This window comes from Anser brachyrhynchus, assembly GCF_964034855.1.
Source record: "Anser brachyrhynchus genome assembly, chromosome: 2".
Taxonomy (NCBI): Eukaryota; Metazoa; Chordata; class Aves; order Anseriformes; family Anatidae; genus Anser; species Anser brachyrhynchus.
Genome location: NC_137695.1, coordinates 13456886 through 13480484, shown reverse-complemented (window position 1 = coordinate 13480484; position 23599 = coordinate 13456886). Strand labels below are relative to the sequence as shown.

At 36.7% G+C, this 23599-nt stretch overlaps 1 long non-coding RNA gene across 4 annotated transcripts in view; it reads right to left on the bottom strand.

Annotated features, from left to right (window-relative positions):
* The window catches only part of LOC308189509, a 106229-nt gene that overhangs the window by 19566 nt on the left and 63064 nt on the right, over positions 1-23599 (bottom strand). For all 4 annotated transcript variants that reach the window (XR_013946410.1, XR_013946411.1, XR_013946412.1 and 1 more), the window contains one exon: positions 7050-7259. This is a non-coding gene — a long non-coding RNA (uncharacterized lncRNA). The remainder of the gene's footprint in view (positions 1-7049; positions 7260-23599) is intronic.

Sequence of the window (23599 nt, the reverse complement as noted above, 5' to 3'; positions counted from 1 at the left end):
GGGAAGGGAAGGGAAGGGAAGGGAAGGGAAGGGAAGGGAAGGGAAGGGAAGGGAAGGGAAGGGAAGGGAAGGGAAGGGAAGGGAAGGGAAGGGAAGGGAAGGGAAGGGAAGGGAAGGGAAGGGAAGGGAAGGGAAGGGAAGGGAAGGGAAGGGAAGGGAAGGGAAGGGAAGGGAAGGGAAGGGAAGGGAAGGGAAGGGAAGGGAAGGGAAGGGAAGGGAGGGGAAGGGGAAGGGGAAGGGGAAGGGGAAGGGGAAGGGGAAGGGAATGGGGAAGGGAATGGGGAAGGGAATGGGGAAGGGAATGGGGAAGGGAATGGGGAAGGGAATGGGGAAGGGAAAGGGGAAGGGAATGGGGAAGGGAAAGGGGAAGGGAATGGGGAAGGGAATGGGGAAGGGAAAGGGGAAGGAAGATGATAGGCAGTATACCACTGTCAGACATAGGGAAATTACTTCTGGTTCAGAAAGATGACACAGTTGAGCATGTCCAGTCTCCAGGTCTGCTAGCTATACCCTGCTATCTCAGAACCACACATGGTTACTTCTGTTACTTCTTGGTGAGAAATGATATAATTTATGGCTCCCATGTGATCCCTCTATCCCTTCATAACAGAAAATGGAATGGATTAACCAACCTTCCATGTGAAAAGAGACAAAGACCCCCCCCAAAAAAGGTATACATCATCTCTTACTGATACTACACACATTTTAATGTGGTTTTGCTTGACATGAAGCTCCAGTACAATATGAATGATTTCTAATTAATACGATAAAAGCCTAATATTAAGCTTTCTACTTCATCCAGAAACATCCAGTGAATGCAAAGTTAAAGTAAATATTCAATGCCTAAATCTTTGTGCCACAGCATTTGTCATGTCATTATGATCTAAAGTTGCTTTCAATTTATATTTCTGGGCATTTATCAGTTTAAGAAAGTACTGTGAGATTTATTTAAATACAGGATATTAGACATAATTTGCATGTAATAGTGCAGGCCAGACCTTTTGCTGTCTTCATGAGTTTATGAACGTCAAAAAAAAAATCAGCATTATCACAATGAACTAAATATGAAGGCAGGAAAAAAAAAAAAAGCACACATCAAAGGTGAAGCATGTTTTAAATCAATCAAATTCAGCTAGAACTATCAAGATTGTATAACCTGCAGACCAGATTCCTATGCATAGCTGTATGAAGTAAAACATGAACATAATGTGAAAACCATTATTGTCACTGAGATCCTAAGTAAAGCAACATTTGTTTGAACCCTTATCTGTTCCACTGAGATTTTATTTTAGAGAGAGAGAGAGAGAGAGACCAAAAGCATAGCACAATTATGCATTAGCCATTCTTGGCACAGCATGGAATCAGAAATTAACCTCCCTTGGACATGTAGTTAATATTCTGTAGTCTTTCATGCTATAGCTTACAAATAAATAAATAAATAAATAAATAAATAAATAAATAAATAATCTGCTCTGTCTTTAAAGCAAAGCTGGGTTGATTTCTACTCTATACGCATAAAATTATATAGGTATATAAATGTGCTGGAAGTGCAGATGTTTCTATGCGTATATATGTATACAAACAAAAGTGTATATGGGCATATGCATACATATGCATCTTTGTATACACACATACATGTATGTATACACACGTGTGACTAGATATAAATATACACACATAGGTATACTTACACATTTTTATACACTTAATCTGAAAATCATACAGTAATTTCTTGATATCACTCGGGTGTGCCTCCTCCTTCTCTTACAGGGAACATTGTATTCCAACAAAGAATCATTATAATTGCTCTTTAAAAATTACATGTGGCTCAACTCCATGCAGCTATTCACTGTACAGAACTGTGTGAAATCTCATTACAAAACCTGGAATCAATTAAAGCTCACCTAGTTAGGGCTTTGTTAATAGCTTGACATTCTCTTTCAGGTCATTATAATGCCTGTCTGATCTTTTAGAGGGTGTAGTAACTGTACAGATTTTTTGTTTTGAAGCAGACAGTACAGAAAAGAAAATATTATACAAATGGTATTAAGGATAGGAAAGAACAAAATAAAAATACTTGTTTATTCAGAACAAAAGCAGTCAATTCAGTTTGATAGCACTTGCTGTGTCTTCTATTTATCTGTCAAAGTGTTTGTATCAGCAAATTCTTTTTTGCCTAACTTGTAAGCAAGTTGAGCCATGCAAATATGTATGTACAAGTGTTTGTGCTGGAACAGTTTGAGAGCTGATGTTGGCATGGGAATTTATCCAACAAAGAAACAGAAACGGTGTCACATACGAAAGAGATGACCAATTACTTAGAGAAGTCAAGCATAATAAATATAATGAAAAACTCAAAACAACAGTTAATCATTTATGTTAGGATCTGCTGCTTATTACTGGAGTGGAGTTGTGCTGAGCATGGCACACAGACAAGGTGCCCACAGGCATAATATGGACAACTTACTGTCAACCTTTGACTGAAGTATGTCATTGGGTGACTAATTTCAAATACTGAGCATACTGCAACATGTCAGAGCATATTTGCATGTATTTCAAAAACAATTTGCTGAACAAATCATTTTTCTGGTGAAACAGATTGCTCAGTAGGAGAAGACACTAAAAAACTTGGGTAGTTTCCTCTTTTTTTTTCTCCACTAATTTCCTCTGGAGCTCAAAACCCATAGGCAAAACAAAATCCAGGGATAGGTTCCCACTTGTGTACCAAAAAACAAAACATGACACATTTACACAAATATAACTCCAGGTGACATTCTCCAATTAGTGCTTCTAATTTTCAGTGCTCACCAAACTACTTGGCTGAACCAGTTACACATGACAGTGTGACTAACCCCAATTTAACCCTAAGTTTAAATAGGTGCAAATGGGAAATTATTAACAGGGATAGTCAAATAACACACCTGGTAATTTTAGGAGGAACATAAATTTAAAGGAATGTATACAATATTAACAGCTAAATAGTTTTATAGCATACAGAACAACTCCTTTAATGAAAAACAAATACTACTACTACACTCTGCATTCCTTTCTTCGTTTCCTATCTTACTCAACTGAATGTTCAAGCTAATGTTCAACATATTTAATATTTACAGATCTGGATGGATTGGATAATTTATTTGGTTAGCCTTAACATATGTTCACAATGCTATGCAAAAAGGGACCTCAAAATGATAGTCAGGAAAAGTCAACAAATGAAAAACATTTAATCCTATCATGACACATGTAGATGCACTCAATGAAGTTTTAAGATTTCTTTCAGCTCAGTGACTCAAAACTTTAGACCATGTTTAATGATCATAGTTTGATGACTGTGAAGAGCAGACACAGAAGCTTCTTTCATCAACAGTCTATTTGTGTGTGTGTGTGTGTACGCGCGTGCCTATTAGCAGTTTATTTGAAAAAGTCACTGACCAAGAAATTATATCTAAAACCTCAAATGCCGGAATAATGATGTTATTTAAGTTGAGCCTGTTCTTTGATTTTTCCCCCATTAGAATGATTGATAAATATCCCTCTAGCAAGGAATAATTCTTGACTGACAGATTACCTCCTTCTTAGAGGTTTTGAATCAAGCTAACACAGACATTTTGATCACACTTCATTGTTTTATACTAATACAGCATAAAATCCTCCCATAGCTACATATGTGTCTGATGGAAATATTATATCTAATTCACAAATATTTATTTATAACAAATCTTATGTCTGAAGTTTCCTGGATTGCTAACAAAAATGTAAGTACAATAGATTTATCTTCTGCAAAAACTCTAAATACTGACTGTACTCATTTAAATGGTGCACATAAGGGCCAAGGAAGTGATGGACATCAGCCCTGTGGCTTTTATTTTTACAGATCCCTAAAGAATGCTCTGCAGTTTAAAATATAAACAGAAAAGGGTTTGCCCCAAGCTAGTTTTTATCTAACATTAAATGCAACTTAGTGGTGCCAAATATTACAAGGGGAAAGAGGATGAATGTTACAATAAGATCATGAAGAAGGTCATCATGATTATCTGCCCCAGGCTTCTTCACATGGACCATTCAAGGGGTATAAGTTTAAAGGCAGCAGGCCCATGCTGCTACTGTAAAGGAGCCTAATCCCTTTGAAGTCAATAGAAACAGCCTGATTTACACTGAAGAGACTACTATCTCTGAACAGGTAACCTAGCAATTTGATGATGACTAGTTAACGAGCTGTCAAAGCTTAAACAGCAGTCATTCACTTGCCTGTATGTAGGAAAGTGATATACTGCCAGAACTATATGTGTAGCATTTAAGCAACTGCCACAGATGGGGAATTTAGCACACTTGCTGAAATTATTCCAGGAATCCCTAAACCATATTTGAGCATCAGCAAGTGTATATAGAAATGCACAGTTATCAAGAATGCCATCTAGTGTACCCTCCAGCAACATTCAACCAAAACAAACCCTGCACACAGAAATAAAGTGAAATGATTATGAACTGTACATCACCCCAGATGGTGATAGATGGGGCCATTAATGGCAACCTGAGAAAAATCAGATGGCTGGATCTAATGGAAATCACATGACTTCTCAAAGCAACTTGGACTGTTTTGTTCTGCAGAATGGCACAAGATTCTTTGTATAAGATTACATAAAACAATTCTGTTCCCATCCAGCCTGTCTCACTAATCTTCCACTAAGATGCCTTGTGGCAAGTCTATAACCAAAGCCCCCCACCCTTCTCTATCTCTGAATCACCTGAAATGTAGGGAAGCAGGCGTTTCTTAAAACAGGGCTCCTGGATAGTTCTCTGAATTCTGAGATAAGCATTAAGCTGTTCAACCCCAGTAAAGATGTTTGATATGATGCTATCTGAAAGTGGTTAATCTTCATCTTACTATCTTACAGTTGCTCTGGTATGCAATAATGAATTGTAAATACCTAAATGTTTTCCACCATGCACGTCACATCTTTTATTTCTACACACACAAGTCTCAATGACTGCACTTCATCTGTGGCTGAATTCTGTGATAGCACAATGGATGAACCAACAGCAAAGGCTTTCTATTACCCACATTCATTTCAAATCTACTTACTCATTGTGGTTTTCTGCTATATCTCAAACAAGTTTTCTGTCAGTTACAGGCAATACTGCTGTGAACTATTTACATACAAATATATATTTATATATATATATACTTTTATACAGCCTACATGCATTTCCAAGAACAATCTCACTATGAGTCCTACTATATACCAGCCTGTGGTAAGCAGTTGCACAGATACATCTACTATGTATCATTGGTGATGCAAAAGCGTTAGAATTTATGTTCCACACTATAGTACATTTCACAGTAAACAACTCCATGTTCATCTGTGAGAACAAAGAGGATTTCATGATGAAGAAAGCTCCAATGAACAGGGAACTAATCTAACATTCAACTTCTCTAGTCGCTATGTACTTCCTGTATGACTTCAGGCAAGGTGTTCAGCTGTGCTCTAACTTCCTCCCTTGTAAACCAGAGATAAAGGCACAGCTGCCACTCTATGGAAATTCATGAGGGTAAATAATGTTAAAGACTGTGAAGTGTTTAAGCAGAACATTAACAGAAGGAAGTAATACTTTAGAAATACTCTCTGTTTTGCCCCACTTCTAGCAGTGCTAGCACCAGCTCTCATCTCTGTAACATATTGCAATAAGCTCTGTCAACAGCTCTTTCAGTTTGTCTTAAATCCATTAATGAAAAGGGTAGATGTTTAAGGTGTTTAGTGAGATTGTTCTGAGCACAATCTGCAGTTTAGCTGTTAGCTATAGCATACCAATGATGGTGCCCCAGGAGGAAGATAGCTGTATTTTTGTGCTCTCAGATGGCTGCACAGACACTGTGAAGGCTGACAGCATATATACTGCTGAAAAGCATGGAAATTATAGTTCAATAAACTGCCTTACCACAGGATGGCAAATGTTTCTCTCTCCTGCATATTTTTCATTCAACTGAAGCCCATGTATGATTTACAAAACCACTAATAAAACTTTTCAGTATGATGTATTTTCACTGCTATCAATGGAACCACTCAATTCAATGAAAACATACAAGCTCAAACCCGTAAGGACTGTATTTATATTATTATTTATAGTTTTAATTGAATAATGACTTAGCAAACTACTAAGGCATGGACAGCCTTATGATTTTTATTTTCCACTATAAGAATGGAATAAAGCAGTATTTGAGCTCATGGAGGAAGCCTCCTGAGTACTCTCCTTAAGCTGGAAGACTCTCATCTGCTGTAGTCTCCTAGCAGATTCTACACAGTTTTTCACCCTGATTAATACGTGGGAATTTAGCAAGAAAACAGAACTAGGACAAAAGAGATCAGTACTAAACATTTAAGGAAACCAATATTACATGCTGAAAGACCTGTTTTTTTTATTTGAAATCTATCTCTGCTCATACTGCAGAGCTCTCAATACCCCTTCAAACTCCTGGCATATGACAAGCATCACTCTCCAGTTACATTAGTCAAAATACTTTGGAAGTGGCTGGACAGCATCTCAGAAGGAGGTATGATTTGCTCTTAGCGATTAAGCACTGACAATAGTGAATGAAAACCTATTACAGGTAGATTAAGTGAAAATCTGACAGATGGCTGCATCTTCACTATGTCATAAGTCAGAGGTAAAGAGTAAGAAAATACCACAGGAGTAATAAACAATACAAAACAAAACAAAAATAAAATAAAACTAATTAGTAAAAATAAACTGAAATATTTTCCAAAAGTAAGACAAAGACTACATAGTAATCAAAGCCCCAAGCTGGTAGGTTGTACATTATGGACTCATAAGAAAAAACAACTGATCTGACCATAGCTCTCTGTTGAAATACATAATGTTATTTAATGATATTTTAAAATACTTTAAAATGCACTTACAGACATGCAAGATAACTCAGAAAATCAGTATGCTTATAGAGATTGGGAAAGTGGATAATTTTCTTTGTAAAACAAGAATGGCTGCTTTGAATTCACATAGTCAAATTTGGCCTCAGTTTATGCCATACTTACTCCAGGAGACTTGGATATTTCTTCTTTCTAAGGAATTGATTGACTTCAGCCAAACAAACTCTCTGAGATGTTCACAGTCCTTAAATGATGAATGCAAATTTTCAGCTGCACAATGAAACATTATCCAGATGTCCAGATGGCCTCCATTTCATATGCTCAGGGTCTGGTGTAACTGCTGTCCCAACATGATATGTAGCAGGTCCCCCATACCTGAATGACAAATGAGGCTGTGTAAAGGATTTCTTTGGAAAGAATTCTGTACCTCTGTGCAAAATAAAGCCTGTGAGCTCCTTTGCAATACACAATACAAGAAAGCTCCAAACAAGCATTAACACATCTAGTCCTCTTCTTGCACTAATAGAAGAAACTCCACCTCTGCATTTGGCCCAACTTCAATCACTGGAAGGCAATGTCATTTATTGTGATTTAAATCGCATTGTCATTTAAATCACATTTTCCTATTAGGAAAAAAATAGAGAAAGTTTAAAGACTAAATGCTTCATTGAAAATGCATATAAATCTTCCTGTAGTAGTAACAAATTGTGTCTGCTTCCCAAGTGTGCGCTTCCCAACAGCCTGGGCTTTTTCTCTGGATATTCCTTCTTCTAAAGTGACTAAAATAGAGCATGAAAATACAAACGCTACTTCACATTTTTCAGTAGCATTTTTTAAGAGTGAAATCAAAGACTGGATGCAGTTTGATTCTTGAAAAACATAGCAATTCTTTGTGTTTATGGTTTTTCTTTTATTTATTTATTTATTTATTTATTTATTTTAAATAAAAAAATATGTTCAAGTTATAGACAATATACCTTAAAATTTAGGGATTACAGACTTCTACCTGGTTGACTAACTAGACAGGAGACTTAGAGGTGACATGATTAAAAGATATTAAAAGTGAAAATATGGGCTCTATAGTTTAAGGCACAGCAAACAATAAAGGTTGGAAGCAAAGTCAATCCCATTCAAAACAACAGAATTTAAAGATTTTTAAGAGGGTGATTCATCATCAAAAGAAAATCTCAAGGGAAGTGACATATTCTCTCCCTTTATATCTTCAAATGAAAATGTTACTTGAAAATACACTTTAGTCAAACATGAAACTTCTTAGTTTCCAGGCTGGGGTAACTAGGCAAAATGATATTCCGGTGTTCAGAACATAAATTCAGTAGTCCTGCTTAGTTTTCAATCTCATTAGTTAAACTCAAAGAATCTGCAAAATCATATGAACAGTATTATGCCATAAAAATTCTTTGTTAATTTTATATAATATTAATCATATTTTGATCTCCTTTTAGCAGACTTACCTCCAACAAATTTGAGCAGATTTATTCAGCAAAAGGTTGGGCATTTGCATTGAGAACAATGAGTACATCATCATAGATACCCTACTGTTCACTAGAGGAAAGAAAATCCCTATAGAATGCAGTTTGTTATGAAATTTATAATAATGTCTAATTTGTAATGCAAACAATTTAGTAAAGGTTTTATTAAGGTCACCATTAGTCACTAGACTGTTTCCTAGATGGAAGTAATTGTATATATATATATAAAAAAAAGTATATCCCATTTTGCAAGGAAAAAAACTAATAAATCAACTTACATTAGATGCTGAAGAGAAAAGCTTGTAGGTTAGTGACTGTATCCTGGTTACTCCTAACATGTCAATCTGGTGAAAAAGTTGCACATACATGGTAGAATAGAGGTGTCTATTTTTGTAACATAATAAGCTTTCTGGCAAGTATTGATTACTAATTATGAATTAATACTCTTATTTTTATTTCTATCTACATTTTTCATACATTTCTTTTCTGAAAGAGGACGTATGCTATGAGCTATATTCAGTAGCAATTTGTAGCACCAACATGTGGGTCATATCCTCAAACACTAAAGGGACGAAGAATCTCAAAATCATCAACACAGTCTAACCTTGGAGGCAGATCAACAAGCTAGATAAGCACGTGACTCCATCCCTACAAGTTAGGAGTTGATATTGTATGAGTCTGATAAGAGGAAATTAATTTTAATTTTTTGTTCTGAACCCAGACAATAAAATGTACACTAGTCTAATTGTTCTAGAAACAAATTATTCAGCTAAGTAAGAGAGGAATTTTTTTTTTTTCCTATATCCTTCATCTTATCTCTTTACTTCTCCTTTGTGAAAGACAAGATTCTGGAAATTTCCTCAGGTGCTTGCCTTATTTTGAAATTATGGATACCCAAACAAGATAACTTTATTTTAAAATTGTAACTAATAAGTTCATCAAAGACATTGTACATCAGGCATTAAAAGCATATACCAAAAAATCCTAGGTTAATCTCTACATCTCTACAAAAATCAACGCCCTTTGTAAATCATAAAGAAGACTGGGTGCAAAGGGGATGGTGGTATTCTGTTTTTTTTTACGCTTGAGATCACAAGTCAGCAATGTGCCCTTGCGGCCAAGGCCAATGGTATGTTGGGGTGCATTTGGAAGGGTGTTGCCAGCAGGTCAATGGAGGTGATCCTCTCTCAGCCCCAGTGAGGCCACAGCTGGGGTATTGTGTCCAGTTCTGGGCTCCCCAGTACGAGAGGGACATGGAGCTACTGGAGCGACTCCAGAGGAGGGCTACAAAGACGATTAGGGGACTGGAGCACCTGTTGTATGAGGACAGGCTGAGAGAACTAGGCCCGTTTAGCCTGGAAAAGAGAAGACCTCATTAACGTATATAAATATCTGAGGGGAGGGTATCAAGAGGTTGGAGCTGGTCTCTTTTCAGTTGTGCCCAGCAACAGGACGAGAAGTAATGGGCACAAACTGAAGCACAGGAGATTCTGGCTGAATATGAGGGGGCATTTCTTTACTGTGGGGGTGACAGAGCACTGGAACAGGTTGTCCGGAGGGGTTGTGGAGTCTCCTTCTCTGGAGATATTCAAAACCCTCCTGGATGCCATCCTGAGAAATGTGCTCTGGGTGATTTGGCTTGGCAGGTGGGTTGGACTAGATGATCTAGAGGTCCCTTCCAGCCTTGGCCATTCTGTGATTCTGTGACCCTATGGGAATAGAGAGAGCTGTTCAGGATCACCTTGTTCTATCTGTGACAAAAGAGAGTAGGATTATGTTATGTAGTGGTCTGCTGCTATAGTCTTAACACTCCATACAGATAGAAAACCACAGGTACAAAGGCCAAAAAAATAAAAAGAAATATTAATCTGCAGTATATCAGGGTTGGAATTTTTCTTAAATTTAGGACAGGAATTACAGTTGCTTGCACAAGTAAAATGGAACAAAAATTTAAATACAAATCAAACATTTAGCATGTTATAATGTGAATCACTATCTGAAAGGCACTTAGAGATGTAAAAACAATATAACATGATACTCAGCATTAGAAGTTTTTGTTTTTGTTTTTTAATGCATGTTATACAACAAGTAACCAAGAATGTTCAAATGTTCCAGCTGTCAGAGGTTCTGGGTGATATCTGCATGCCAGGAAGCCCCGTTAACTCCCATGGACTGACACATAATGTGGGCCATTTGAGAATTCCGGCTAGTATTTTTAATAATTAAAAGTTAATTTGGATCTGATGGTATTCTATTGTGAGGATCTTTTCATGCAGAAGTAAACCCATTTTTCTCTAAACGGAGGGCTAGATTCTCTTTTTCTTTAAATCTAGGCTTTCAGTCTAAAATTTCCACCTCCACAATGATGTGGGATGTATTTGTGAGGTGTGTTAAGCCTGAAGGCAAGTCTGCATTGCATAAAACAGCATGGCACAGAGATCTGTGCTCTGTATTGGCAAAGTCTAAGAAGTCCACAGGGCATTGTGCAAGCAAGACACAACTCAAATGTTGAGAGGCTGCTTTTGAAGCAGTTATCTATAGTGTCCACTCATGTTCCAGCTATGGCATTAGCCTGTGAAAACCAACTAAAATATCTTCACATTTGAAGGAAAAAAAAAAAAAAAAAAAAAGAGAAAAGCCAAACTAGAGAACATATATGTTTATGTAATTTCTTCAGGAAAACATTTGAAAGGTTTTGTTCTGCTTTCAAGTTCCTCTGAAGAGCTGTTTGCAGAAGCTTCCTAAATGATACACAACATAATGGCAGGACAAAATAGAACATTTTTTTTCCTCTCAATCAGAACTCCAAAATAATATATTTTTGGCCACACAGTGTTGTGGTTTAACATGTCAGGCAGCTAAGCACCACACAGCTGTTTGCTCACACACACGCACACACACTCCTCAGTGGAATGGCGGAGAGAATCAGGTAAAAAAAATGTAAAAAAAAAATGTAAAAAAAAAATGTAAAAATTTGTGGGCTGTTTAATAGGACTGTGGACAGTTTAATAGGATGGAAAAGGAAGAGAAAATAATAATAATAATAATAATAATAATAATAATAATAATAATAATAATATGTACAAAGCAAATGATGCACAGTGCAATTGCTCACCACCTGCTGACTGATGCCCAGCCTGTCTCTGAGAAGTGGTTCCCCCCCACACTCTGGCTAGCCACCCCATATTATTTGTTCAGCATGAACATGGTACGGGACATCCCTTTGGCCAGTTGGGGCCAGCTGTTCTGGCTGTGTCCCCTCCCAGCTCCTGGTGCACCCCCAGCCTCCAGGGTGATATGAGAAGCTGAAAAGTCCTTGGCTCTGTGTAAGCACTGCTCTGCAGCAATTAAAACATCAGCATGTTATCAACATTATTCTTATCGTAAATCCAAAACACAGCACCATACCAGCTACTATAAAGAAAATAAACTTTATCCTAGCCAAAACCAGGACACATAGATTCTTTTTTCTTTTTCAGTTGGCACCCATTTTGCCACTTTTAACAAAGTGGTGACAAATGAGCCAGAACAAAAGAAAAGTTAGCTTTTTTTTTTTTTTCCTGAAAAATTCCAAACATCCAAAAAACCATACTGAGCTGCACTTGCCCAGTAGGTTGGTGGGGTTTGTTCATTGACACTGCCTTTTTTTTTTGGAGCTAAATTATAGAGAGGAATACAAGATGAGATCCAGAGCACCTATTTTGTGTCTGAAATGGCAGTTGGATGAAATGTAGGCACCTTAAATCCAAGAAAGTGATCCAGAAAACCCATGCAGCAAGTAATGTCAAAGCCAGCAGACACTAACACTCAAAAAGCACTTTCCTGTTCAGCCTAAGACATTTCCCAGAGGCTTATACTCATGCCCACGTCCTGCCCCAGCTCCTCAGACCCTCTGGGATGACAAGGCACACACCCAGCCTTCAGCTGAGTTCTGCAACAGGTGGTGGTGTGGTGTCAGCTTGTTAGATCTGAGTTCAGCCCAAAGAATAGCTGCTTCCACAGTGTACAGAAACTGGGTCATGACACAGCAGTGCTAGTTCTGTCCCCTTTCTCAGGAATTTGTCCTGTGAGTTTGGATAGAGCTACTTTTTATTTTTTTATTTTAATTTATTTTATTTTTTTATGTTCCAGACCATTTAACATAGTTTATTTTTAGCTCTGCAAGCCATCACGGTGCCAAGGATTCCTACTGGCACTATAGGAGCTGAGGGCACCAAGGGGCCTCCCTGTCCAAGCTCAGCCCACTCAGGCCTCCCCTACCCCACCTAGGGCCCCACTTTGCCTCCCCCCTGCCCCAGACCACCAGCCCATGCCCCAGACCACCAGCCCATGCCACAGTGATGCCACAACTGGGCTGTTCAGCTCCCTACAGTCCTGCCCTGACCAACCATGAGCCCAGCAGGCCAACACTGCAGCCCAGCCTTGGCCTGGCCTATTCCCCATGGAGGTGCCCAATGCCTGGGCCTGGGACTAGCATGCTGCTGAGCTCCTGGCTGGGGGTAGGATGGGCCCTGGCTGCCATGTCCTGTGCTGCTTGCCCCATGAAGAGTCCCCATGGCTCCTGGCTCCCCTCCACAGCTAGCCATCATCCCATGCAATGCCCTGCCTCTTCAGCAGCCCACACACTCCTCAGTGCCTGCCCATTGACCAGCCCCTCAATGCAAAGGGAAGTGGCAAGTGGCCTCTGATATTCACATCGCTAAGTAGCTCCTCAGGGACTTGAGACCCTGACAGTTCAACATGGAAAATAAGGAGACGATCACTTTCTTCAACTGCTTTTTTAAATTTTGCTTATCTGGGATTAAAATTATTCCACTGCACCCCTCAGAAGAAAAAACAGTATTATGGACATATTGAAACAAGCTGTCACTGCCCTAGAACTTGCTTTTATGAGCTAAGGAAATTCCACTATCCCAGAATGACAACCATAACACTTCTGAGAAACCTCTGTAAATCTTGACTGAGAGCCAGCTTGTTGTTTTAGCCAGGTTTATTACTAGCAAATACTGGGGAAAATGTGACGAGAAAGCCCATTCTGATGAAATCCAAACCAACAGTGAGATCAAAAGTGAAGGATTTTTCTCTGCAGCAGACTAAACCCCTAAAACCTTTAAAGGTTCACTCATCTTTTCACAGACATCGCTCCGTAAATCAGTCAAGTATTATGAGGCAATAAAATTTAATTCATGCATAAATATTCTGGCAATCAACTATGTTGGAAAGAAAATTCAGAGCACTATATGGGAACTTAGGAGGGTTTCTTGAAGAATGGTTTAGGCAACCAGTGCCAGAATGTGACATGATCTCCTTATATTCATAACTATTTTCATGCATATTATGTATTTTACCGCAACTGAGAACCCGTGCAGAGCCTTTTTGGTTCTATAGTTCAGTTTATGTTAGTAAACCAATGTAAGTAATATTTACCAAAGGGTTACAATCAACCTGTAAAAATACACTTGGCATCAAAACTTGAAACTTGGCACATGGATGACTGGCATCAGTACTGCTCAAAAACATTTTCCCTCTCCTTCCCTTCCCAAATTTTAAATACAAATAAACAGAGGTACTCTGAGTTATTTCTATTTATTTCTATGTATAAGAACCAACTTGTTTTAAAACAAATTTTTTGCATTTCTGTAATTCTAAAATAGGATTAATCAAATCAACTACAGGGCTTATATTGATGTCTTTTATTAGAAAGGTTTTGAATAGCTAAAATTTAGCTAAAATAAGAAATGTACAAGCCATTTCACTACCATAGAACTTGTTTTTACAGGCAAAGGAAATTCCACTATTCCAGAATGACAAGTACTTTGAAAGGGCCATAATACCACCAGCTCAGGGCATGAAAGAATTTCCCAATCACATACAGAGATTATCTCCCAGTTATATCAGAGGCGCATGGAACAGGAAGCAGACAAAAGCATGGAAGACAAGCCACAGGTTCGATTCGACTTATTTTGACTAAATAGTTCCTAGTTAGGCCTATTTTCCTTTTATATCTTCCTTTTAGTATTGAGCCACTAACTTTAAGAAAGAAGAAAGTCAAGCATTTCATCTCTTTGTGCAATGAAAGCCTATCAACACATAGTCTGTGGAAGGGGGGCCATTTCTGTAGTCTTCCATCTTATCACACTGAGACAACTCAGCATCACTACTAAATGAAGTATGCCTTAGAATGAGTGTCCTGCTTATCAGACACTCATTGAGAGAGTGATGATTTGAGAACCTGTGAGGAGGTAGAGAGCTGTGGGAAAGATTACTCAAGACATTAGCACACTTGCTAGGGTTTCTTAAGTTTTTAAGGAAAAAATCACTTCAAATACTCACCTTACAGGTCAACTGACTTGCCCTATTTTTCCCCCCATTCTTGCCTCTCTTTCCTCTCCACATTGACACAAAAAATGATGTGAGGGAAACAGTGAAATGCCTTGAACTTTCTAGCTCTTGGACTCTTAAACAGATTTTTCCTTGGAAAGGAAAATCTGCCCCAACACCCAGAGACCAAAACTAGGAAAAATACAGTCAAGTGTGTTGTACGCAGGGTGGGTTTGTTGTTGTTTTTTTTTTTTTTTTTCCCACCGAAGCTCAGAGGGGATTCTGGCAGGAGACAATAGTCTGTATAGAATCAGAATCAGAGAATATAGTAGAAGGCACTTCTGAAGGAAAGAAGGACCTTGTGAGACTAAGCCAAGAAAGGCAATTTTTTGACTTATATCCAGAACCGTTACCCTTTCAGGAACTGAAGCCTGGGGAGTTTTTAAAGCTTTTAAGCTGGATTGTTTTAGGTAGCCATGGAACTGAGGAGTGGAATGGAGAGAAGAATTAATATGAGTGACTCAGATTCCATGTTTAGGAATATGAGTGACTCAGATTCCAGTTTAGGAATAATTTGGGCAGTATGAGCTTCTTTTATCATCCCCCCCATTTTTTTTTTTTTTTTATTTTTTTCTGTTGTTCTGTTTTGTTCTTGAGACCTAAGTCATTGTGTGGAATGTAGACAAATAAAAATCATTTATCTATAAAGACCAACTGGACAAATATCAATAGTTTATAGGAGTTCCAATGTGATATGCTCATGATGACTTGTGGATTTGAAAGCCTTCTACCTGTGAGCTTCACATCTTGCTCATCTTTAGGAGTGAGGCAAATTCTCCCTGTGCTCTCAGGTAATTCAGGGACATACTGGCTCAGGCTCATGACAGTCCTAGGGTGGCTTAATTGCTGTTAGCATGCAATGTTCACAAGCTCTTCCTAGTTTTGAGATAATATGATATAAAATAAATCTCCATTGAACAGATTCAACCCCCCCTGCCAGACACAGGCTCACAGTATGTACACAGACAGTTCCTGCAGTTCTACTGACGGGTAGTAATTTGTCAAATTGCCGTAATTCTGGATGTATTCAGGGCAAAGGTCTCATATATTACAGCTACAGAAATGAGTCTCATTATTTTATTTGAAACTTTATTGCTATTTCAGGAAGGCAAGGTTAGGCATGCAGCTACAGCAACACTATCACTATTTTCATTCCATTACTTTGAAACTGTTCCACTTTCGCTTTTCTTTCTTGTCAACTAGCAAAAAAACCATGCAATGACATCTGAAGAATATCATTCTTTACAATGGGATGCAGCGGGTAGACATTCTTGATGCCTTCTACTTCCCCCATGTCCACAGTTTTTATATGCATTCAGTCTTTCCTTTAAAACAAACAATAATAACAACAACAACAAAACATCCTCACCTGTGAAATCTAACACTTGTAAATTTAATCACATATTTATCTGTGGTTGATTGCTAAGTAATTCATACAAGCCTCTTGCATGTACAAAAGTTCAGAAAGAGCCTTAGGCTTCGAAGCACTCTTTCCATGTGTTTCTAATGTCCTTTTAAGTCTATTATGATTAAATATCTCAGCAAAACAGACACATTCAGTCATGTATTTACCACCAATTTATTTATCTATTTATTTATTTATTTATTGGTGATTTTAAGCATACTTGGCAATAGTGATTTCCATAAGGACTATTTTGCTAGAAGGCATCTTGCAAAGTCTCATTCATTTTTGAAATGGCACATATTCAGGTCTGCTCCCATTCAAGTGAGTGGAAGATGTGACACTGACTTCACTGTTGACAGGATTCTATCTAGTTTGTGACATCTCCCTAGTTCAAAAACGATGTTCGATCATTCTCTTCTAATCCAGGTTGATTTTTTACAAAGGAACAGAGTTTTCTTAGACCATGATTCTGCTTTGATCTTTTATCCTTGTTTAATTAAGAACTCTGAATCATCTTTACCATGCCAGAATATCTTGTATCCCTGATTCGTTTTCCCTTGGCCAGATGAAGAAAAATGTGACTGTTGGCTGCTTTCCATACCTTTCCATAAATGGTCTAAAAGAAGTTTTCTTTTTATTCATTTTAAGTCTTTTGCATTGGCATTTCAGTAGAAAGACTGTAAAATTTCTGTTGTCCTTGCCTCAATCCTTGTAACATTACCTGCAAAAGATATTTGCTGCCTGCTGGTAGTAAGTTCTTGTCCAAACACTTCAGATTTTTTTTACTACTATTTTTATTTTCCCCTGCAGCACAGAGTAGCATTATTCTTGAATATATGTATGTATGCATTTAATTATTTATTTTCAGTAGATATATTTGGCCTCATTAAACAATTACAGAATAACCAGAAGGAGCTGGTTCCAACCATTATATGGGAGATAAACAGTTTTTAAAATGTGGCCTAATTAAATAATTACTCAGTAGACCACAACAATTCTGATCTGTGCTAATGTGCAGTGTTCAAAAACTACCTAATTAAAGTTATTATCCAATAGAGTTAATGTTTCTAAGTGAACCAATTCTTTTATTTGGATACTTGATGCCCAGACAAAAATTTTAAAGCAACGTAATTGCATAATTTATTTAAGGAAGTATTCTGATCGATCAATAAGTAATATACTAGGCTCTTCTCCCACTTCTTTACTTTTCTGCTTTTTAAACTGTGAATCTGTTGAAGACATCACAGACTTTTGTGATCTCTGGGTGACAAATGAGGGGTTATTTCAGTCTTAGACAAAAATCAGGAATACCTCTTCAGTGACAGTGCAACTCTTCTTTTCTCTGCTATATTTTCATTTAAAATGAAGTATCAGGCACCTCTTTGTAAATGTGGGCTCTTTGTATGACACCTACTTATCCTACTCTAACATCAACATACATATTTGAAGTGCCAGTGTGATATACTATTGACTGGTCAGTTTTAATCGTTGATACATTTTATCAGCTAAGCTTTCCTAATATGAATGAATTTTATACAAATAAAACTGTGCTTTGTCTAGCATCATTTAATCTTACAGTGCCTCTCTCCTTCCTGCTCCTCACTCCTCAGAATAAAAGGAAATATCAGCAAAAGCACAGTTTTGCCAATATGGCTGTGCTTACACTAGCAATTTTGCCAGCACAGTTCTGTCAATCACACATCACACTTTACCACCCTCCTCATCAACATAGCTGTTCCAGCAAAATTTTGTATAACAGACCTGACCTGAGTCTCATTAAAGTGACCAAGGGTCAGAGGCTATAAAGTCAAACAGACATGTTTTGAAAACAGCAGCTTCCTAGCTTTTATTCAGTTTAATTGGTTTTGAAGCTAAATATATTTGAACCTGTTTTCAATTTTTGACCTATATTTTCCATGGCTAGTTTTGATTTATTTATTTATTTTAATTACAGATATCTTTTACCTTTTCAGACATTTGTACTCTAAGAACTCAGCTACTTTTAATCCCTGGTCATAAGGCTATGGCTGGGGAGTTTTGAAGGAAGATCTAAAAGAAGAGAGATATTTGAGTATTTTCAAGAAAATGAGATAAATGTTTATAACAACTGGAAAGAACCCAAAGAGATGGAGGAGGAAAAAGAACCCAAGTACCACAAATGCCTTTATTAAACTCATTCTGAACTTTCAGAACAGCCTTTTTTATATTGATGTAATGTAATAGCATGCCAACTTTAAAAACAGCAGTCTTTTATTTAGGAACTTGTACAGCTTTTTTGATATTTAAAGTCATCCAAGTGTAAATATATTGTATTTTTAAAAATATTTTTAACCTTCTGTGACTCTTTGCATTGGTAGCTCTAATTAAATGGCATTTGTTGTTCACTGTGCTATTTCTGACACCACAATGAAGCTTGTAGCACGTGTCTATTCTTGTATTAACCTAATTGACTCCAAAACTTCACAGACATAATATAAACTGCAGTCTTGTAGCTATGACAGTTAAATCCCAAGTCATCACTATAGTGTGACGGCTTTACTGTTTGTAACGATGAAAGACAACTTACCCAACACTAGACAACCCACAAAACTGTCCAGAGAAGCTTTGATTTGGAACAGAGCAAGGAGCATGTTGAAGGGACAGTAGAGAGATGAGAGCCCTGAACTTAAATCAAAACCAGGTCCATTAAAACAGTAAGTCTATTTTCAGGATTTTCCCTTGTTTAAAATTACCCAAAGTGACAATATGCCAAAAGAAACAATTTTGTTTCAGTCTGGAAAAAAAAAAAAAACAGTTAAGCTTTTTTTTTTTTTTTTTTTTTTTACACTAACTACAACCAAGTAACTAAGATTATAAGATTCCACTGCAGATTTTTTTTAAATGTTTATTTTTCGTAGATTAAAAAAAAAAAAAAAAGTTATGATCCCCATTCTCCTTAGAAAGAACTTATATTTTCTTTTTGTAATTCCTCTATGCGGAAAATATAGCGACAACCTAGACTTTCCACAAAAGAGCAATGTATTTTGTGATTTCCTTAGAGATTACCTTTTTCCTCCTTAGCCATATTAGTCATTCAAAAACTTTCATAATAGTGGATCCAAATTTCTTCAACACATGATGAAACTGACTTTCACTACTGAGAGAATACATTTGGTTATTCAGGTCTGTTCTGTGAATAAAAACCCTAGTTTGTATTCTTTGTTAGTGAAAAGGGAGTGGACTTACTAAGTATAGGGTTGGGACATATGTTTGAGACATGCAAAATTATAATGACTTTCTTCAGCTGCTAAAGGGCAAGCCAAAGGGCAAGCAGGGTGGCACAAAGTATATATTTTCTGTCTCTGTAAGAATGGAATGGCCAGTCCTATTCTATAGTTGTGTAGTATTGCAGTTGGAAGCATAATATTTTAACTTTTTTCTGACATTTGAAATCAATTCCTAAACAATTTATTTCTTGTCATTCATTGGTGATTAGTGCTTGAAAAATCAGAGGTGTGGGGAGGGGGAAAATGGTGAATTTTCAAAAAACATTTTTGAAGATGATGTAAGTGCATCACTTCCTCCAACCCTGGGCATGTATTCCTCCCTTGTCCCTTTATCCAGCTGGCCCAGGAAACTGATTCAACTGAAAACTAAGTGGTGTCAGCCAAGTCAGTTTCCTGATCTCATCACATAAGCACAGTTGCTTTTTTTTTTTTTTTTTCTCTGTAATCTTATGTTATTGATAGTTGAAGGTGGTTTATGAAGCCGTACCAGCCTGTGGTTGAGCCTAGCATTACAAGTTTGAAGCTACATTCCTCTGAGCCATCTCCTCACTTGTATCCTCCAGTGGAAGGAATATGGGAAGGCAGTTGTACTGGGTGGACTGCTTATTTTGTGGTAACTACCCACACTCAAAAACTTAATCCATTCCTGCACAGGATGAGTTATCTTACTCCTCTCTCAGGGTTACAGGCAATTTGAAATGTGGTCTGCTGCTGCTGAATTGCAACTGTGCAGTCCAACTTCCTCTGGGCTGATGAACACAACGTGACATGACCCTTCCACTGGTATTTAGAAGTAATCCCCTGTATGGGTCTTTAGATCTTCTGACCCTTCTCAGCATTTGTTTTGTCTTAAACCTCACTGGAGGTGGCTGTATTTCTACCACCAACTGTTCTACAATGATATCTAAAATACTTTTCTTCAAAGGTGCTGTTAAACTAACCCTTAATTTTATAAAGTCATCAGCTTAATCTCTGATAAGGTAACAAGATAAGAGCTATTGACATGTGCATTTGTACAGCTGTGTACCCTTTGCCATTTTGCAACACTTATCTGACTTCAAGAGGAAGTCATCAAAAATATAGCATGGAGAATTATTTTCAGGGTATGCGGGCCTGGCTCTGCTATGTTTTAAGAGCCTCTCTGGTTCAAGTGCCATGCATATTTTCTATTGCATACATTCATTGCTGAACTCCAGTGAGAATGGCAGTAGTGTCCTGAACCAACAAAAGCACTTATTCATGTTACCTTTAAGATCAGCACTATTCCCACTGAAGTCAAAAGGAACACAAGGGTTAACTGTTTAAATTTAAACAGATGTCTCAGAGCTTTTTGACTTGAGAACAAAAATCATCCCTATTAGTAAATCTCTGGACTGTTGAGTAAAACTGGGTAACATTGTTTTTGGATGCTTTGAAAAATAAGTTCTCAAAGAGGAATGGCTGTGGAGGAAAACAAGAATTATCTGTGAAATTACAGTAGTACAGAACTAATGGTTATAATCAAGGGAAGGAGGAAAAGAAATCTAAAACACATAAAGAAGAGTTCATATGCAAGATTTTTTTATTTTTTTTTAATATCTTGAAATGCTGAAGTATTTCCTGTTACTTTACCATAATCATATGAACACATTTTTCTTGTTAAACAGCAACATTTTTAAAGAAATATAAAGAAAAGACAATTCAGACAAAATTAAGTACTTCATAATTGAAAACCATATTTCATCATGGATTTTTTTTTTTTTCTCATTTGACCTAAAATTTAAACTTGAATCTGTATTTTGAACTAAGTTCAGGAAAATAGCTTTTGTTGGATGAGGTACCTGTGAGGGTTTGTTTTGTTTTTGTGTGTTGTTGGATTTTGTTTGTTTGTTTGTTGTTTGTAGTTGTTTGTTTGTTTTCATTTCAACATGCATTAGGAAACTGTATTATCTTGCATCTTCCAGCCTCTCCAGCTCTTTTGTAGGGTGCCACTTGTTTTTCCTACCTGGGGATACACTCCACATCAGTGGAGCAGATAAAACAATGCAGTGATTACCTGATTTTGTTCTTATTGTCATCTTTGTTAATGTTATCTTGGTTTAAAGGGATCAGCAATAACCCTTAGCCCTGTCACTGTTGCAGTCTCTTAAAGCTCAGTGTAGTGGATCTGGTGTATTACCAAGTTAGAACAATAACAGTTCGCACCCATTTATCACACAGACAGATGAATACACAAGGTTCAAAACATTAGAGAGTCAGCCTCTCATTCTGTTTAATAGTATTGTATTTTAGCTTCGATTGTTCCTTAGACAAAGAGGTGCCATCATGCACCAGAGAGAAACATATCACTTTACAGCATAACGTCTCTCACAATTGTGATAGTTTTCCTTTTCCTTTTCCTTTTTCCTTTTTCCTTTTCCTCTTTTTTTCTTTTCTTTTTCCTTTTCCTCTTTTTTTCTTTTTCTTTTTCTTCTTTTTCTTTTTCTTCTCTTTTTCTTTTTCTTTTTCTTTTTCTTTTTCTTTTTCTTTTTCTTTTTCTTTTTCTTTTTCTTTTTCTTTTTCTTTTTCTTTTTCTTTTTCTTTTTCTTTTTCTTTTTCTTTTTCTTTTTCTTTTTCTTTTTCTTTTTCTTTTTCTTTTTCTTTTTCTTTTTCTTTTTCTTTTTCTTTCTTTTTCTTTTTCTTTTTCTTTTTCTTTTTCTTTTTCTTTTTCTTTTTCTTTTTCTTTTTCTTTTTCTTTTTCTTTTTCTTTTTCTTTTTCTTTTTCTTTTTCTTTTTCTTTTTCTTTTTCTTTTTCTTTTTCTTTTTCTTTTTCTTTTTCTTTTTCTTTTTCTTTTTCTTTTTCTTTTTCTTTTTCTTTCAGTTTTGTTCTGCATGAGGTAGAATCACAACCTGAAGTCTTTCCTATTTTGCACTGAGCAAGCTAACCACTAAGCCCTTTGTGTATGATTGAGTCTTTCTTTTCTCTTTTCTTTTCTTTTCTTTTCTTTTCTTTTCTTTTCTTTTCTTTTCTTTTCTTTTCTTTTCTTTTCTTTTCTTTTCTTTTCTTTTCTTTTCTTTTCTTTTCTTTCCTTTCCTTTTCTTTTCTTTCTTTTCTTTCCTTTCCTTTCCTTTCCTTTCCTTTCCTTTCCTTTCCTTTCCTTTCCTTTCCTTTCCTTTCCTTTCCTTTCCTTTCCTTTCCTTTCCTTTCCTTTCCTTTCCTTTCCTTTCCTTTCCTTTCCTTTCCTTTCCTTTCCTTTCCTTTCCTTTCCTTTCCTTTCCTTTCCTTTCCTTTCCTTTCCTTTCCTTTCCTTTCCTTTCCTTTCCTTTCCTTTCCTTTCCTTTCCTTTCCTTTCCTTTCCTTTCCTTTCCTTTCCTTTCCTTTCCTTTCCTTTCCTTTCCTTTCCTTTCCTTTCCTTTCCTTTCCTTTCCTTTCCTTTCCTTTCCTTTCCTTTCCTTTCCTTTCCTTTCCTTTCCTTTCCTTTTTCTTTCCTTTTCTTTTCTTTTCTTTTCTTTTCTTTTCTTTTCTTTTCTTTTCTTTTCTTTTCTTTTCTTTTCTTTTCTTTTCTTTTCTTTTCTTTTCTTTTCTTTTCTTTTCTTTTCTTTCTTTTCTTTTCTTTTCTTTTCTCATTGCTCTTCCCTATTCCTTCCCAGGCTCTGCATTTCTTTGGAAATGTTACATTACTCTGGGAATTTCCCATTTCAACAAATGGAATTTCCCAACGAGGGAAATTATATCTTTAGAAAATTCCCTGTTACTTCTGCTGTTATTGCCCAAGAAATAAGCTGTTCAAGTACCACTGTCTGAAGCTTCCAAGTTCTCGATATTAATGAAAAACAGCTGTATCTCCTGGGAACTTTAAAAGGCATTCCTTAGGTGAAAAAGAACTTTACAGTGCTTCATCTGCTAATTGTAATTCTGGGACTGGTGATAATATTCATATAAATATGTTTTTAAGAAATTATCAGATGGACATTTCCTTCTTCCTAAGTATAGTACTTAACTCAGGAAAACAAAAGAATATTGTATTTCTTAGCTCACCATTAGAGCGTGGTATGGACAATTCACTAACAATACAGAAATGCATTAAGTGCTTACTAAGCATTTCTGAATAACAAACAAATCTATAAAAATCGGAAATTATTTTTTTTTCTTTAGATCTTTTGCAAGCAGAAAAGGGAGAGAAATAAATCAAATGCATTATTCACCACAAAGTA